We start from the raw sequence: 19,307 nt of genomic DNA, 5'->3' as shown, positions 1-19,307 counted from the left end.
GGGGCTTTAAAATGCTAAGAAACTGTGATCTATGTTGAAATACCTTCACCTATCCCATTCACGATGGAAACATAGCCATCTCCTATAGGGAAGGAGACACCTCCAACACTTCTTTCACCATGGGTCTCTGGCGGTTGCTTCTGAGCCTTTTCTCCTAGTAATAGGTATAAATTTGCTGTTCTCACGAGAAACAAAGAGGTGACCTTCTGGAAGATAAAATGAATTTCCTGTTTAATGTTATCTCTGTTGCTCTCCCAAGATTATGAGAATAAGCAGAAAGGCCTAACTTCAGTGCTTTGAAGTTTTTATGGGTCAAATTGGGAGCTTCTCTGGGCCACTGTGCAAACTGGAAGATGAATGTGTGGGTACAATAATTCCCATGCCAGACATGACCCTGTAGAGAACTTCATGACCACTTCCAGCTGTGGGGAGATTGGTGTGGGTGCACTGGACCCCCCTGCCCCCACAGCCACCTTGATGATGCTGAAGAAGCCCCGGATGACAGAGACCACTGTCTCCTGAGGTACACCACATCCATAAACAGACACACAAACAGGCCCAGAGGTGATGCTTTCTTCATCATCTTCAGGCTCCCAAGGGTGCCTTAGTTAAGATGGCATACCTAGTACATGACAGAGTCCACATGAGTTCACAGCTTCTTTCTCTAATTCAAATGCACTTTATCGTTTCATTTTCACTATTGTTTCCAAAGCCTTTTGAAAGAATTCAGTCGTAGCAGAGGTACTTCCAAATTTCTTTACCTAATAGTTGTTCAGATCTCTGGTTTTCCACAAGAGCCCTGCATGACCTCCTTTGTGCCATCCACGGTTGTCCGTGTCATTCCCTTGGTGCAAGGAGGTGGAGGCTGCTTCCGGTTCTCCTGCTACATTCCCTAAGTACACTAAATTTTAAATGAAGCAAATTATCCTTAAATTAAAGATACATTTTGACAACATTTTAACATATGGAAATATTTTAACATAATAGACACATTTTTGTGTATAATGTTAATACAATTCCAATATTGAAACACCACACATAAACTCATAGTAGATAATATACCAAAGTTTAGTAATCTTAAATATCTCACTATGTTTTATCGACAAATTTTTAAATTATAAAGTAAAATCATATGTTTTAATTCACTCTTCTTCTGTTGCAAAGAATTCTACCTTTAACTATCCAAACTTAGGCCAGGCTTCATAGATTAAATGCATCATCTTCTACAAGCTCTCACTTTCAACAACAACTGCAAGTCTGAGGGTCCCTGGGCAACAACCAGTTCTGACCAGCTGGCTATAAATCGGAGAGTTTTCACCACCTCTTCATGTTGGATAATTTTCTAAAACAATTTACAGAACTCAGGAAGAACTAAACTTACGATTACAGTTTTATTATAGCAAAAGGATACAAATCAGAACCAGCCAAAGGCAGAGAACATAGTGCAAGGTCCTAGAGGATTCCAAACACAAAACTTCTGTTGTCCTCCTGTGGAGTCAGGTAACAAACCTCTCAGCACATCACTATGTGATAACACACAGCATTGCCAACCGGAAACATTCACCCAGGCTGTATTGTCTAAGGTTTTTGTTGGAGTTTCATTACTTGTAGATTGCTGATGGAATCATTAGTCATGCTATTGAACTGAAATTCAAGCTCTTCTTGGCTGTCTAGAGATCTGACTGATACCATGTAACACAAAGCCCTAAGCCTCACATGATTGGTCTTCCTTTCTGGCATGGCCAACCTCTATTCTGAGTTATCTCCTTACCACAAACTATGCTGGGCCCAGTACACCCTGAACCACCTCAGCATAAGCCATCAGGTGTGCTTGAAGTCCACCATAAATCACAAAGACAATCCTATCACCAAGGACGTTCCAACGATGTAGAGGTTTCTTCCCAGAAACTGGGACAAAGGCCAGCCAAATTTGTTATTATACAACCACTTACTCATAGCCAAAAATAAATTAAAAACTACTTTTGTGATCTTCTACTATAAAAACTGAGAAACAAAATCAGTTCACACTCATATGGTAAGCCATCCAAACACTATAGAAAAGTTGGCTCCAACACTCTCTGCCAGTGAAGCTAGAATTGTCTCCTGGAAATATTTTTGGAAACACTGTAGCACATGGAAAAAATGTAGAATATTTTCCTGCAGAGTTCATTGGATAGCAGGCATTAGAAACAATGACATTTTGAAATTTATTTCTAAGCATTAAGCAGGATTGCATGTTTGGAGGTAGAGGTATATACTCAGGAATGACCTCATGGGCCAGCTAATTCTAAAAAGAAATAATTTCTATGTATGCCTACTGAAAAAATTCAGACCAAAATCACACATAGATACTTGAGAAGCTTATAATAATATATGATATTATATTTTCTGTGACCTAGATATAGAGGAATTATGTCTCTGTATTATGGAATCTGATATAACAAAGTGCTTTAGAATGCCATTTCTGAAAGCAGCTTGCCTAGGTTCATATACTTTCTCACTTACCAGGTGTGTACCTTGGGAAAGTCGGTTAACTTATGCTGTTGATATTAACAATATTCTTTTAAAAAATTGTGAAATTGAGTTAAAGGGAATTCATGTGAAGTGATTAAACAAATTGAATTCACCACAAATATTAAATTAATGGGAGCTAATAGTAGTAATAGCAGGGGTGGTACCACTGATATCAGAACTTTCAGTGTAATTTCTTTTATCTAAAATACAGGATTTTTTCATCTAAAACTTAGGATTTTTTTTTAAGATTTTATTTATTTATTTGACAGAGAGATAGAGAGCACAAGTAAGCAGAGCAGCAGGCAGAGGGAGAGAGAGAAGCAGGCTCTCTGCTGAACAGGAAGCCCCATGTGGGGCTTGATCCCAGGACCCTGGAACCATGGCCTGAGCCAAAGGCAGCTGCTTAACCAACTGAGCCACGCAAGCACCCCTAGAATTATTTTTATTCAAAATTAAACATCTAAAAATATGCCTTTAAAATAGAGAAAACAATAGTTTTGGTTGGAAGATATTTTTTAAAATATGTTTAGAGGGAATAAAACTCCAGGTTATGCCACTGGTTGAAGTTTTTGATAGGTCAGCAATTGTCCCACAGAAGGCAATGAGAAAGGAGTCAAGGCACATGCTTGATAGTGAGGTTTTGAGAAAGGGATCCCTTCCCCCAGTCCCCCTGTTTGTAGTACCTGAATGCCTCTATTACAGCTCCTCTAATGTAGCTAAGAGATCACTTCCAAGTAGTGAATAACAGCCCTTGCTTGTTTATTCCTGGTTGCTGTTGACTTTGTAAGGACTTTGTTTTGATGAATACAAGTTTGTCCCGCTTTGAAACCCCCTCTTAATAACACAGGGCCTAGTGTAGGTTTCCTTTCATCCTCTAGTCATCTAGAGTCTATTTTCCTTATCATATAGCCAGTTCCTTAACTACTATATAAATAAAGGAGCTATATAAATCCATATCTTACCATTGTCATTACTATTTATACTTCTGATAAAGGGAGAAATTATCATTCTTAATTCTGTTCGTTTAAGGGACATATTTTTTGTTTGTTTGTTTGTTTTTGTTTTTCAGCCAAATAAACCTATCACAGGTCACAATGTAGTCGCCTTCCAGATTGAATGTTGGTTCTCAACTTTAGCCATGATATTCGTTGGGACTTCTCTAATAACTGATTATAAAGAAAAGGGGCTTTTGTTGTTGTTGTTATTGTTGCTGTTTGTTTATTTGTTTTAACTCCTTTTGGGATCCTAATGGGATCAGGTAACTTCTAAGAAAGAATTAATGTCGGGCCAAGGGCATGTTAACTCCTTATGTGACCACTATTATTAGGGATCATCCCTGATGCACATTCTTAAATATGTCATTTCCACCTGATGAGGTGAATCTTCTCTATTACAATACTATTCTGATGTAAGCCCTGAGGTGATGAGTATTTCAGACACTACTTAAGCCCTTAAAAAGTGTTATAATGTGCCTTTCCTTATATTCTCAAAGAGAGTACACCTGGAGTCAGCCTCGGATAATTTTTCCAGTCATCACAACTAGATGGTACTTAATAGGCCTTTGCTAAAGGCTCCAGTCAGCATAAGTGTGTATTGCTGATACCTCTAATATCTTCTGATTGTCAGTATTGTATATGGTCTTGCATTGTTTATCTATTACTATCCAACAAATGATCACAAACAGAGTTGCTGAAAACAACACACAATTATTATATCACAGCTTCTGTGGGTCAAGAACCTTGCTACTACCGGGTTCTCTGTGCAGGGTATCTCGTAAGACTGTAATTAAGATATTGGCTCAGGTGGGAGTCTCAAATGAAGTCTCATCTGGGAAGGGTCTGCTTTCATGTCCGTGTCATTGTTAGCAAAATTCAAATCCTTGTAAACTGCTGGAATCAGACCCTCAGTCCCCTGCTGGCTGTTGGCCATAGGCTTCTCTCATCAACTTGTTGCATTGCCTCACCAACATGGCCACTCACTCTGTCAAATCCAACAAAGGAGAGAGAAGAGGCAGAAGTCTTGAGGTTATACAGCCTAAGTGATAGGCTTTTTTGCCATATTTTATTGATAAGAAGCAAACCACAGTCTCCATCTAAAGGAGAGAGATTATAAAAGGGCATAAATACTAGGAGGTGGAGATCATTCGACATGAAATAAGATTCTGCCAGCTACGTTACCGAAAGATCAGTGGAGTAATGGCTCTCTGAACATCCAGGAAACCTAGTGTCACTTAAGTCATCATTTAAATTCAGATCTTTTGCAGTTTTGTGGATTGGCCCTAAAATAATACCTAGATATCTGGAAACCAGATAGTTGGGCCAATCTTTCTGCATCCTCTTTTGATTTGGGAACTGGAAAAGAAAAGTAATCATTTATTTTTGACTAATTGAAAAATCTAATTGTTGTAGCCCAAGTAATAAATAAGAACATTACTATTTGTCCTGGGTCCTGTAATTCACTTGCATTAACCAGTCTCCCTAGTAGTTATATCAATAATCAGGTATTTTAATTCATTCTCTCCTTAATGTTCGGGTTAAGATATCAACATTATATTATCAATATAATGAAAACAATAGTTTTCAATCAAATCAAACCTAAGTTTTACAAGGTGGTGTCAATACACACAAAAATTTAAATGTCCCTGAAGGAGAACAATAAATGTGTAATTCACTCTATTTCAAATCAAAGCAAATTGTCTCTGATGTGTTTCTGAAATAGTGTTAGTTAAGGTTATCACAAATACCATTCTTCCTTAATGGAGTTAATTAGTAACTTATCAGGTACAGCTGTTGGTATTATAGGCATCCCTTTACTGAATACTTGAGGGTCTGCAGTTAATCTACAGAATCCATCAGCTTTTCTCAAAAATCCTACTAGTCTATTAAACAAGAAATTTTTAGGTATTCTGATGTCTACGTCATCATAGATACAGTTTATCATCTATCTAGTATATCATTAATTAAAACTGAAACTTCTGAATGTCTCCCATGTAACCAACATTGTTTTGAATTAGGCATTTCAGTGGATTTAAATAATTCTTAAATTCCCTTATACCATACCCAGCCAAAAGAGGATAAAGAGTCAATTTGGATAAAATCTCTTCCCTCAATATTTGAGGAAAAGAAGAGTACCCCATTTAGATATCACACATTTCAAACAATATATTCTGGGGGGTGTGCCAAGATTTGACCTCATTTCTTGTCTTAATATACTCTTATCCTTGGAAAATTATTTTTTCTATATGGTTGATGACATATGTGGAATTCAAGAGATTGCCATATTTCACATAAACATATATTTAAAAAGTAAAAACAAATTATCATTTATCTAGTATAATCCTTAGTTTTCAGTTAAAACATACATTTCATAATAAATTTCAGTGTTTCTAGTAGATTTAAAAAATAGAAATAAAAAATTAACAAATTTCTCTGAATTAATATATTTATAATTATATTAAATAAACAAGATTTATGAATCTATCTTTCTCAATACTCAAGCTCAAGAACATTCTTATATCTTACTGACAGTAGTCAATGGTGCTTTTCTCTAATTACAGAATGCCCTTGATTCATCAATTTCATGTATTCAGTGATTATATAACATAGATAAATTGCTTAACAGTAGCACTTTAAACATCCTACTATGCTTGGTTTTTGAAAACATATTCTAGTTTCCATATCATCTTCATGTAGTCCTCATTACTATGTTTACACCCAATCACATAGTTTGGTCCAGTTTCTTACCCTATTTGGCCAGTGTTTGAATCACACTATATTCATGAGATCTAATAAAGGTTTTGCATCATATTAAGTGAATGCATAAAAGCAGTTTTTCCCTTGTACTAACATTACGACAAAACTTAACACATTTCTTCATATGCTATCATTAATGTGACTTTTTCTACTAGAATTCAAAATATCTTTTATTTCTTTCATGTTTTCAAAACTAAAATTAATAATTACATGTTTCAAAGTTTATTCAAAATATTATAACCTGTTTATTACAAACATTACTAGAGACCATTTTATGTTTCAGAAAGACATTTTTGCTTATCAATTTTTAAGATAAGAAAATAGTGTATTTGTGAAGACAACTTTTTATAACTTTAAAATGAGAATTAGAAGAGTGCCTGGGTGGCTCAGTCAGTCAAGGAACTGACTTATGATCCCTGGTGGTGAGCTTGAGCCCCTGTTGGGCTCTGTACTTTGTGGGGAGTCAGTTTGAGATTCTCTTTCTCCCTCTGCCCCTCCGCCCACCTCCTATCCCACTCCCACCCTCCCCCCATGAGCAAGTGAGACTGCGTGTGCTCTCTCTCAAATAAATGCATAAATCTTTAAAAATAAAATGAGAAATAGAATTTCTGGATATATTAATATTATCAATGACTAATTTTCTACTTTTGAGTAATAAATCATCTAATTTCTCAAATGTTTGCTCATTAAAATAAATAACACACTGATATCACAAAAAATGAATAGAATTCTGTGTATGTTCTTCTATGTGAATCTTTTAAATATTTTTAAATCATGATCCTGTTTCATCAGTGTGAATAAAAATTTGTGAAAACAAAATCAGTTTCACTCATATGTGGAATTTAAGAAACAAAACAAACAAACAAAGAGGGAAAAAGAGAGAGAGAGAGAATGGCAAACCAAGAAACAGGCTCTTAACTATAGAGTACAAACTGATCATTACCAGAGTGGAGGTGAGTTTGGGGATAGGTCAAAAAGGTGATGGGGAACATGGGGAGTTGGAGAGGAGAAGGGATTTGGGGGAAATTGGAAGGGGAGGTGAACCATGAGAGACTATGGACTCTGAAAAACAATCTGAGGGGAATGAAGTGGGGGAGGGGTGGGAGGTTGGGGTACCAAGTGGTGGGTATTAAGGAGGGCACAGATTGCATGGAGCACTGGGTGTGGTGCAAAAATAATGAATACTGCTATGCTGAAAATAAATAAATTTAATTAATAAAAAAAAAAGGTGATGGGGATTAAGGAGCACTTGTTATGACTACTGGGTATTGTATGGAAGTGTTGAATCACTATATTGTACACCTAAAACTAATATTACACTGTATTTTAACTAATTGGAATTTAAATAAAAACTTAAAAAATAAAATTAAAAAAAGGGAAAAAAATCGCCCATAAAACCATTTATGCATTATTAGAATTATTGTAATCATACAATGTCACATTATATTAGAATTATTTTTATACATAAATGGTAACCATTAAATCTGACTTGCATCAAAAGTGAACATTTTTCAGTATTTCATTATATAATAAATATGGTAACAAATATGGGAAATATGTCCAAATATAGGCAAATGACTAGTTTATTGTGACAGCTGCTGGCTTGACAAAATTCTTATGTCTTATACCAATTTTTTTTTTCCTGTATCTAACTTGCTATAACTAAACTTCATTAACACTTTAGGAAATATGAGCCTTTTTCCATCTGGCACATGGCTTTTAAAACTCATTTGCTGTAATTTAGAAAATCAGCAAACAGCTGGCAAAAAAATATATTTTTATTAAGTTGTTCTGCATCATATTTGAAATAACTGTAGCTTTGCCTACAGTCCTAAAACCCAGAATATTTTCTTCATTTTTCAATTCTGTAAGCTCTTCAATCTCTCTAAATTCTGAGAGACTAAGTGGCTTGCTCTTTAATTATCAACCTGTATATTGATTTTTTTTTAATTTTTATATGTGATGATTCAACTAAACTTTGGCCTTGAAAATATTAAAAGCAGGAGTCGTTCACTTTTGTTTGTTTTTGCAACAAAGACTTCAGACTGTGCCTCTTAATTCATTAAAAAAAAAAACATTGAATGAATAGTATGTTTCTGTTTTTAGGCTTCCTCCTTACATGTATTATAAACCATATGTATTTTTTTCTATTACTAAAAATCAGCTTTCATACCCATAGTCATATCTTTCTGATTTTCTCAAAACCTTTTATATTAAACAAAAATATCAATACTTTATCAGTACTTAGGATGTCCCTAAAAAGGATAAATAGTAAAATTATTATGTTTTATAAACACATGTCATATCCCAAGCACATGGTTGATAAAAGGAAAACTGTAACAAGATATTCAAGAGGAGCAGGCAGTAATAACTATAAGCTACTTAAATAAATAAAATTGAGCTCTGTTTATAGTAAAGGAGTGGCTAAGTATCCAGAAAACAACTAAAAATGCAGCAGTTAAGGGTCTGTAAATGACTGGGATGCCTGGCTGGATCAGCTGGTTAAGGGTCTGGCCTCCAAGTCAGGTCGTGATCCCAGTGTCTTTGGATCAGTCCCACATCAGGCTCCTTGCTGAGCCTGGTTGGGGGGGAGACCCTGCTTCTCCCTCTGCCTGCTGCTTCCCCTGCTTGTGTGTGTGCACACTCTCTCCCTCTCTCTGGCAAATAAATAAATAAAATCTATTTAAAAAATAGTATATAAGGGGCGCCTGGGTGACTCAGTGGGTTAAGCCTCTGCCTTCCGCTCAGGTCATGATCTCAGGGTCCTGGGATCGAGCCTCACATCGGGCTCTCTGCTCAGCGGGGAGCCTGCTTCCTCCTCTCTCTCTCTGCCTGCCTCTCTGCCTACTTGTGATCTCTCTGTCAAATAAATAAATAAAATCTTAAAAATAAATAGTATGTAAGCTATTTATAAAAGTATTCTTTTTTTTTCCCCAAAAAAATACTTATTTGAGAGAGGCCGAAAAAGAGCATGGGCTCTGGAGCTTGAGGAGGGGGAGGAAGGGGCAGAAGGAGGAAGTCTGAGGGAGAAGCAGACTCCATGCCAAGAAGAGAGCCCACCACAGGGGATTCTATCTCAGGACCCTGGAATCACAACCTGAGCCAAAGGCAGAATTCTTAACCAACTGAGCCACTCAGGAACCCCATTTATAAAAGTATTCTTAAGACCATTGGTGAGTTGGCTAGACTATCTAAATGAAAGTGGGAATCCAGTATCAGATAGATTTTTTCTGGAGACATTGACACAAAATGATGAACTTGACCGGTACTGGCTCATCAACAATCAGTATACATCAAAAAGATGAGGACACAGTCTCAACACCTGTCCAAATTGAGCTCAAGACCATTCTTCTAGAAAACTGCAATCCCATGGGGCTCTAATCTTCATGAAAGTGAGAACTGAATCTACAACTTTTCCTACTTTCTCGTTTAAAGAAGATTGAGGGGCGCCTGGGTGGCTCAGTGGGTTAAAACCTTTGCCTTCGGCTCAGGTCATGATCCCAGGGTCCTGGGATTGAGCCACATTGGGCTCTCCACTCCTTGGGGAGCCTGCTTTCTCCTATCCCTCTCTCTCTCTCTCTCTGCCTGCCTCTCTGCCTACTTGTGATCTCTGTCAAGTAAATAAATAAAATCTTTAAAAACAAGAAAAATAAAGAAAGAAAATTGAAATAAAAGTTGTTCATAGTAGAGCAGGAGGTCTAATGAGTGAGGAATTCCCTAAGAAGCTGAAACCCAAAGCAAATTCTAACATGGATCCGAAAGCCAAGATCACATCATATTATCAGTTCAAAGGTCAATTCACCTAGATGTCTACAACACACATAATCTTTGGACTAGTTATTCTCAATAGTTTCATAAATAATTTCAAGGGAAATGGACAAATCATGGTTAAAATCTCAAATGGATTAACAGATGTCCTATATTCATAGATTAGAAGACCTAAAACTGTTAAGATATCTCCAAATTAAAAAAAAAAAAGATATCTCCAAATTCAGATATAGATTCAAGAATATATAAATTGAAATCTCATTTTTTTCAAAATGCCATTTTTCAAAATGTCTTTTGTTACTTAACAAAATCTTCTAGAATTTGTTTAGAAAAACAAATAGCCAAGAGTATTCAAGGTACTATTAAAGAAGATTAACAGGGTTGATGGACTTTTCCTAACTACAGGGCTTGTCATAAAGTTACGCTAATTAAGAAAGAATTATACCAGATAATAAAAATACTACATCAGTGTATCATAAGAAAATATATCAAAGCAATAGGAAAGAGACCTCAGAAATAGACCACATTATATGGACATGATATTTAATTGAGATTGTTCTGCAGATCAGTAAACAAAGGACAGATATTTAAAATAAATAGTTCTGGGTGATGGGTTTGTAATCTTGAGGTACCACTTAATATCTATGTGCCTCAGTTTTCTTACCTATAGAATAGGATAATAATGATAGGTTTTGTTCAGAGGGTTCTTGTGCAGATAAACTGAATTAATATATATAAGTATTAAGACAATAACTGAAAATTATTAAACCTAACATGTATTAATTATTTATACATAATTATCATGATTACCTTCATAATCACCAATGTAATCATCATAATGATATGAGAAAACAGGATGGCTAAAATAGGTGATGGGGATTAAGGAGTGCATCTGCTGAGATGAGCATAGGATGTTGTATGGAAGTGTTAAATCACTATTTTGAAAACCTGAAACTAATATTATACTGTATGTTAATGGGCATTTAAATAAAAATTTAAAAAGAAAACTGGATTTAACAGAATAAGTAAAAAAATATGAACTTACTAAATCCCCCTCCAATTTACCCCAACTCACTTCTCTCCATCTCCCAATGTCCTCTGTGTTATTCCTTATGCTCCACAAGTAAGTGAAACCATATGATAACTGACTCTCTCTGCTTGACTTATTTCGCTCAGCATAATCTCTTCCAGTCCTGTCCATGTTGATACAAAAGTTGGGTATTCATCCTTCCTTTTTTTTTTAAAGGGTATTTATTCATCCTTTCTGAAGGAGGCATAATGGGACCATATCTTTATGGTCCATTCGTCCGCTGAAGGGCATCTTGGTACTTTCCACAGTTTGGTGACTGTGGCCATTGTTGCTATGAACATTGGGGTACAGATGGCCCTTCTTTTCACTACACCTGTATCTTTGGGGTAAATACCCAGTAGTGAAATTGCAGGGTCATAAGGCAGCTCTATTTTTAATTTCTTAAGGAATCTCTGCACTGTTTTCAAAGTAGCTGCACTAACTTGCATTCCCACCAACAGTGTAAGAGGGTTCCACTTTCTCCACATCCTCTCCAACACTTATTGTTTACTGTCTTGTTAATTTTAACTAGTGTAAGCTGGTATCTCAATGTGGTTTTGATTTGAATCTCCCTCATGGCTAATGATGATGAATATTTTTTTATGTCTCTGTTAGCCATCAGTATTTAATAAATAAAGGCAATGGGTAATTTTAATACTAGGGTGCTGGGATCAAATTATATACATTTTAATAGTGATTGAACAAGGTTATGATCATTATTGTTTCAAAGCTGTAGGAATTAATTTAAGTTTTTGCAAATACAAACCTAGCACTGCCTGTCTTTGGAAACCATGATGCATCATTTGTAAGAGCCAAAGATCTATTTTCATCTCTTTTCAAAGAATGAGGCCTACTTATGTTCCAAGGTGTGTCCTGTTATTCGTACAATGATTCTCAGACCCATGCTATAACAGCAGGAACATTTAAAATTCTCTTTATTTATGTGGGCAAAAATACACAAATTTGTAATCCTTCCTTGTAACATACACAAGAGTACTTCCAGGTAAAATGAAGAGCTGCGTGAGAGAAGCAAAACTTTAAAGTTATTTTATTTCTATGTCTGAAGAAAGTAGGTGGTTTTGTTGAATATAGAGATGGAAGCCTTTTCTACTGTGCTGTCTGAGCATTGATGAAAGGCAATATCGTTCAATCAGGTTTCATGTTTACAACAATGTTGTGACTGATCTGGCAGATGGTTGTTTTTTGTATATATGTGTTTCAGTAAATTCTATAAATTCTTAAAATTCCACCCCACTCCTTCTCAGTTCATCTAAATCATTCTTATCTCTCAAAGAGGAAATACTGTTTTCCATTCTGCATGAGAACTTTCTGGCTCATTCACATTCAGAGTTATGTCTTCTCTATATTCCAACGCGGCTTACAACACTCATTTACCACTCATCACTTCCTTCTTAGAGCACTTTTAATCTGTTCAACGGCGAAAAATTCTAAGTCTAGGGTAAGACATATTTAAATTTGGAAACAAATTCTAGCAGTTATTAACCTAGGAGCTGGATAAATAACACCTCTCTATATTTCAGTTTCTTCATTTGTAATATAGAAATAATAATATCTGTCTTATGAGATTCGATTAGCATTAACTTTAATGTAAGCACTGTGCCTATCATAGCAAGTCTGATTACTTTGTCATTTGCCCCTTTACTACAAACATATCGTCAGAAAATATTGCGCAATCCTGTTTTTTATATTCAACTGAGCACCATTCATAATATCTGGTACAAAAATATGTTTAGTAAGTATTTATTGCTTGTTATGGGAGCTGGCTGTGTACCTTAAGGTTCTGTCTGCCCATTTTACCATGCACTGTCTCTCAAGAGCCCTGAGAACTAAAGATAATTTATTCTCCCCGTATTTTCATTCGTTTAATGCTACACAAAGATTTCTAGATTTTGAGTTCTGGAAAATGAATTTTTTTCCTTCTATTGTTCCCACATTGTTATAAAATAAAAATTGAAAGAGAAAGAAACAATGAAGTAAAAGAATTGTGCTATTGTGTGTGAAACTTATCACAGCTAATGGTCCTGGGTCCTCTAGAGTGTTTTCATTAGGTGTCATTACTTTTCAAAAATAACACGTCTCCCTTTCTTTTTTGTATTGTTATTACTGCATATTATTTGATTTTCTAAACTCCTAATGTGCTTAAAAGACTTTTGTCTACCAAATTGAACACTCCAGAGGAACTTCTTTTTTAAAATTGGTTTTCAGCTGATCATTGAGGTTCCTGAGCATATTTAATTATACAAGACTCTGAAAACAAATAACCACCAATCACCGCTTTGTTACTGCAAATGCTTCTTTTTTCCCTCTCTCAGTCACTATCTGTCTCTCTCTCTAGGAGGAAAGCCTGCTTTTGTTTGCTTTATATCATAAGTGGGGGGGGGGGCGGGAGACGATCCCTGCCATTATTTGACAAACAATGCATTCAAGTTATCCAGGCAAGCTGTTATTCACGGATCTTTCTCACACTTTATAACATTTTTGTATTCTTCATTGTTGCTGAAATCTTACCCAGTGTCCTTTAAGAAGCTAAATAGCTTTGCTTTGCGTGAATATTCATTTTCATGGACTCCATTTAAAATGTTTAGATAGAGCCGGTTAATTCCACATTGACTCACTGAACAGCACAGTTAGAAGAGACATTCACTTGTAGTCCAGGCAGCTCTCAACTTCACTACTGGTGGTGGGTATCTGGCTTCTGCTTCAAAGCTTCTTAACAGGGTAATAGCTACTTCTTAATGAGGCTCACTCAACTTTTACCCATACCTAACTTCAGAATATGTTCTTTTATACTAAGCCTCCAATTCCTTTCTTAAAATTTTTACCCAAATGAATTTATCCTTAATGTTGGAGTAGCTTAAAAGAAGTATTTTTTTTTTTATTAGAATGATTAAGATTTTGTTTAATACTCTATTGGAGACTATAGACTCTGAAAAACAATCTGAGGGTTTTGAAGGGGCGGGGGTGGGAGGTTGGGGGAGCCAGGTGGTGGGTATTATGGAGGGCACATATGGCATGGAGCACTGGGTGTTGTACATAAACAATGAATTCTGTTACGCTGAAAAGAAATTAATAAAAAAATACTCTATTGGAAAGTGCTAATATTTCCATCATCACTGGAAGTTCTCTTGAAAGCACTGCTCTGGATCAAGAGTGGACATTTTTTCCTCTTAATAGTCAAGAAATAAATATTTTAGACTTTACAGTCTATGCACAGTCTCTGTTGCATATTCTTCTTTTAAATAGCCTTTTTTAGAATAATACAAACAATTCTTCATATGCGGTGGGTAGGATAGTATGAAAATAGGCTGTGGGTTGGATTTGGCCCACAGGCCCCGGTTTATAGATCCTCACTCAAGGTGATAATTTAGTAGATAAAACAAATGTTGGCTAAGCTTATAAGAGATATGCAAAGTACTGTGAATTAACTCAAAAGATCTACCAAACAGAGGTGCACCAGAAAAGGAATAAAAGAAGATAACATCAAACTGAAAGATGATATTAACTAAAACGACAGTCCCCTTGAATTGTGGTCCCTCCTTTTTACCTCAGACTACTAGAAAGTGTTGAACAATTGTTTCTGTGAGAATCTTAAAATATTTCAGTTACAACTTGAACAAAAAGCACCAGACCCCTTATTTACCAATTTTGTGTGGGGAAATTGTTTCCTCTGTAACTTTAGTCTTAAAGCCAATGCACAAGGAAACCCTTCTTGAGGTGTCATTAAATTAAATTATGTTCATTCAATTACAAGGGTTCCCAGACAATGGAATAACGTTCCTAACATACTTTATGTTTTGCTTAAGGTTCACATGATATAGTAATTTCAGCCCCAATTTGACCTCAAATTGTGTCAGAAAATTAAAGAAAACAAAAAGCCAGTGTCAGACAGTTGCTTGTCATCTGAATTCTATTTCTAAATTAGAAGTCTCCTCACTGAATCAAGCTTTTAGGGACTAGTCTAATCTCTATGAGTTTCCTTCTGGTAGGGGTCTCTCTTCCTCTATAAAGATATTTCTATTAAACCTACTGATTTTGTTTCTTATGTTCCCAGATAAGTCTCAACTTTAGTATGATAATAACAGTCAAAATTCAGTGATATACCTATACATATACAGTAAGAAGGAACCAAATAATTTTTAAAATTCTGAAACTTTGACAACTCCAAAAAATGCAAAATAACCTTTATAAGATATTTCTAATTAGTATGTTAAATACTATATTATGTTATGATAAATATCCAATATATTATAGATCAAATGATGAAACTATAAAAAACATTTTGTTTTGTCATTTTACTGACAATATTTTACAATAATAATAAAAGAAGCAAACATGTGCTTAAAATGCATCTTTCTATTGTATTTCTATTAAATATCTCAACTATTTTCAATATTTAAAATTGGCCATTACTTCTATTTGTAAGTAGTCTTTCATTTTATGTAGGAAAAATTTCTCCTATATCAACCTCATTAAATTATTAGTGTGATTATGTAAATTATAAATGTTTAATAATGGAACTACTTGAAATACATAATGCTACCAACAGCTAATTATATTGTAAATTGAACTATGGCATGTTTGCTATTTCAATTTTACTCCTCAGCCAGGAGGTATGAAATTTGTAGCTAAATATTCAGAGTATAATTACTTTAATAAATGTGCCATACCTTGCATATAGTTTCAATCTCTTATTCATTACAAGAATTGTAACTATGCTACACAACAAAAAAAAAAAACTTGATTCTTCCATATCAGAAGATAATTGAATTTTAAAAACTATGACACTTAAATGGAAAGGTATTAACAGCTTTGAAAGCCTATTGATATACTTACTAAATACACAGATCTAAGTTAATAAAATGGTCTTCATGTTGTATGTGGTTTACTCTAAAATTTCATTAATTAATTTCTCATCAAAAGTATAAACTAAGTTCATCATCACTAGCCATCAGGAAGATTCAAATTAAAACCACATTGAGATATCACCTTACACCAGTTAGAATGGCCAAAATTAGCAAGAGAGGAAACAACATGTGTTGGAGAGGATGTAGAGAAAGGGGAATCCTCTTTCACTGTTGGTGGGAATGCAAGTTGGTGCAGCCTCTTTGGAGAACAGTGTGGAGATTCCTTAAGAAATTAAAAATAGAACTTCCCTATGACCCTGCAATTGCACTACTGGGTATTTACCCCAAGGATACAGATGTAGTGAAAAGAAGGACCATCTGTACCCCAATGTTTATAGCAGCAATGGACATGGTTGCCAAACTGTGTAAAGAACCAAGATTCCCTTCAACAGACGAATGGATAAAGAAGATATGGTCCATATACACTATGGAGTATTATGCCTCCATCAGAAAGGACAAATACCCAACTTTTGTAGCAACATGGACGGGACTGGAAGAGATTATGCTGTGTGAAATAAGTCAAGCAGAGAGAGTCAATTATCATATGGTTTCACTTATTTGTGGAGCCTAACAAATAGCATGGAGGACATGGGGAGATAGAGAGGAGAAGGGAATTGGGGGAAATTCGAAGGGGAGGTGAACCATGAGAGACTATGGACTCTGAAATCTGAGGGTTTTGAAGGGGTGGGGGGTGGGAGGTTGGGGTACCAGGTGATGGGTATTATAGAGGGCACAGATTACATGAAGCACTGGGTGTGGTGCAAAAATAATGAATACTGTTATGCTGAAAATAAATAAAAAATAAATTTTAAAAAAGTATAAACTAAAGAATATGTGGAATAAATTATATATATATATACATATATATATATATACAATAGTTACTAGGATAATAGCTATTATATGATACTATATCTTATAAATATATGTAGTAGTTCTTGGGGCAGAGAACATGAAAAGAAATTAGATTACTTCTACAGAGGACTACAGACACCAACCACTCAGGTTGGAGAGGAAACCAAGGTGAGAATCTATTTTACACACTCTCTATTTGGTTGTTATTAAAGACATCATACCTTGGCAATAGAGGAGGTCTGCTGCCTAAAGCAGACTTTTATCATTTGATGGAGCAGTCATACTCTACAGCTCAGAAGGTTAGCAGAAAATGTTCAACAAACTGATGCGCAGCTGAAAAGCTCAGAATGCAAGTAGACAAAATAGTGTGCATCACATCCTATTTGAGAATTATTTTTTGTTGGTTTTCTCTGTACTGCAACATTTCTATTAGAGTATGTCCTATTAACTGTATGTTACAGAAGAACAAAGCTGAGACAATAATCCTGCAAAAGGCTACTATGAAATCTTGTGACATTGAAGTGGTCAGGTAGTTTACATGAACTTCAGGGCGCACTTGTGAAGAAAAGAGTTTATGTCGCAGGCCGGAGATGCCCATCCTAGGAAACATCCTTGGTCCTTGGCTGGTGCTTAGGAGCTTGATGGATGAATAGCTCCATACTCTAGGAGAAAACTTTCCTCAATGACATGACTGGTTTACTCTGCTAGAACTGTAGTTGATGGTCAACATTAGCTTTCACCTAGGAGTCTGGCATTTTGGCTGTTTTCAGTAAGGTGCAGTAAGTTATCTAGCTCAATATTTTGAGGTTGGCAGACAGCTTTTAAACTTACTCTTTTAAGAGTAAGTCTGTCACTCTTACTCTGTTGTCTCACATTTGGGTAAGCTAATAAGAAAGCATGGTGTTCCCTTTATTAGTGCTGGCAGGAGAGGCAAACTATGCAACCCTCTTCTAAACACCTAGAAGTGCATCATCTAAACACCATAAAAACCCCAAGCCAGTCTCCTGTACAGGAACTTTTGGGTATGACCCCACTTTGCTCGTACTTCTTACCCCCAAAATTCTCAGTTTGTGAGTATAAACTTTTCTTGGTGTGTGTGCATGTGCGTGTGCGTGTGTGTGTGCATGTTTTGTGTGTGTGGGGGGGGTATGTGCTGCCATCAGTCTTGACATAAAACCCAAGTTTTGTGTAAGGGTCATCCTGCTCTGTAGGTTCTTATCAAACCAGAGTTGACTACACCAGTCCTTGTAAAAACAGTGTACTCAGTGTACTTAAATCATAACTTTGTTATGATTTAAGTGTGTGTACTGATGAACTGAGTACACATAACAAGGATCCTGATGCATGACTCAGTCCCAGGACCCCAGGACCATGACCTGAGACAAAGGCAGACACTTACCTGACTGAGTCACCAGGTGTCCTTGCTGATTATGATTTGTATAATTTTGTTATTATAAACTATGACCATCCATATAACCATGTTTTAGGATTGTGAGACCTTCTATAGGATCACTGAAACTGATGTGGTCCTAGGGAATCTGGATATAACACATTCAAATAATTTCAGCCAATTGAATTAGATTCAGAAGTACACATAGGTCTCCTCTTTATGTCATAGCCATTTTCTGGTATTACTTGGGTATATTTCATTTATGTAACAGATACTGATACTATGTCTGTTCATTTACAGTAATTTCAGTAAAGTATGCAGAAACAAAGAGTGGTTTGTCTATGCTTTTTTCTAACTCTCACCAATTGATTTATGTTAATAAATCATCATCATGAGAAATGACAATGTGCACTTGTCATTATCTCTATAAATAGAGTTGAATATATTTTCTAGTAAGAGTAAATACTAGAGTAAAAGTAAATACAGATTTGGAGAAATAGTACCTTCCAAAAAAAGTTTTTGAGTGAAAGTATGTGTATAAATTTAATAGGACTTTGGAATACATAAAATAATTACATTTATGTGATTATAGATATGGTTTAGAAAATTAAATTAGTTTTGATTGAGATCTAACAAAATTACAAGCTTCTGTTTGAGTTTGAAACATTGTTCTCACTGTGTAAGCAATTCATGTTCATATTAACCATGTAAATTGCAGGGAAAAGTCTTTAAGGACAAAATGATAGGCACTTGTATCTCATTTCCCTGTGATAACTTTGTTGTGATTTAAGTGTGTGTACTTTGCATGTATATGCTTCAATCTATTTTACTCTTTCTATATACAAATTATCTAATTAGTAAAGATTTCAGAACACTTTAAAATTTTTTTCACTTAAGAATATGTTCTATGCATTTTATTGCTTTGCTTGTTTTTGTTTCCAAAACATGATTTTTGTGATCTCACATCATAGTTTCACTAATACTATTTCTTCTTAGCCTGGAAGAAGTCTGCACAGATATTCAGAAGACAAATA

At 35.4% G+C, this 19,307-nt stretch overlaps 1 pseudogene; it reads right to left on the bottom strand.

Moving 5' to 3' along the window:
• LOC132027481 (ectonucleoside triphosphate diphosphohydrolase 6-like) overlaps positions 1 to 19,307 on the bottom strand; it is a 39,913-nt pseudogene that overhangs the window by 727 nt on the left and 19,879 nt on the right.

This window comes from Mustela nigripes, chromosome 12, assembly GCF_022355385.1.
Source record: "Mustela nigripes isolate SB6536 chromosome 12, MUSNIG.SB6536, whole genome shotgun sequence".
NCBI lineage: Eukaryota > Metazoa > Chordata > Mammalia > Carnivora > Mustelidae > Mustela > Mustela nigripes.
This window is presented reverse-complemented; position numbering and strand designations above follow the sequence as displayed.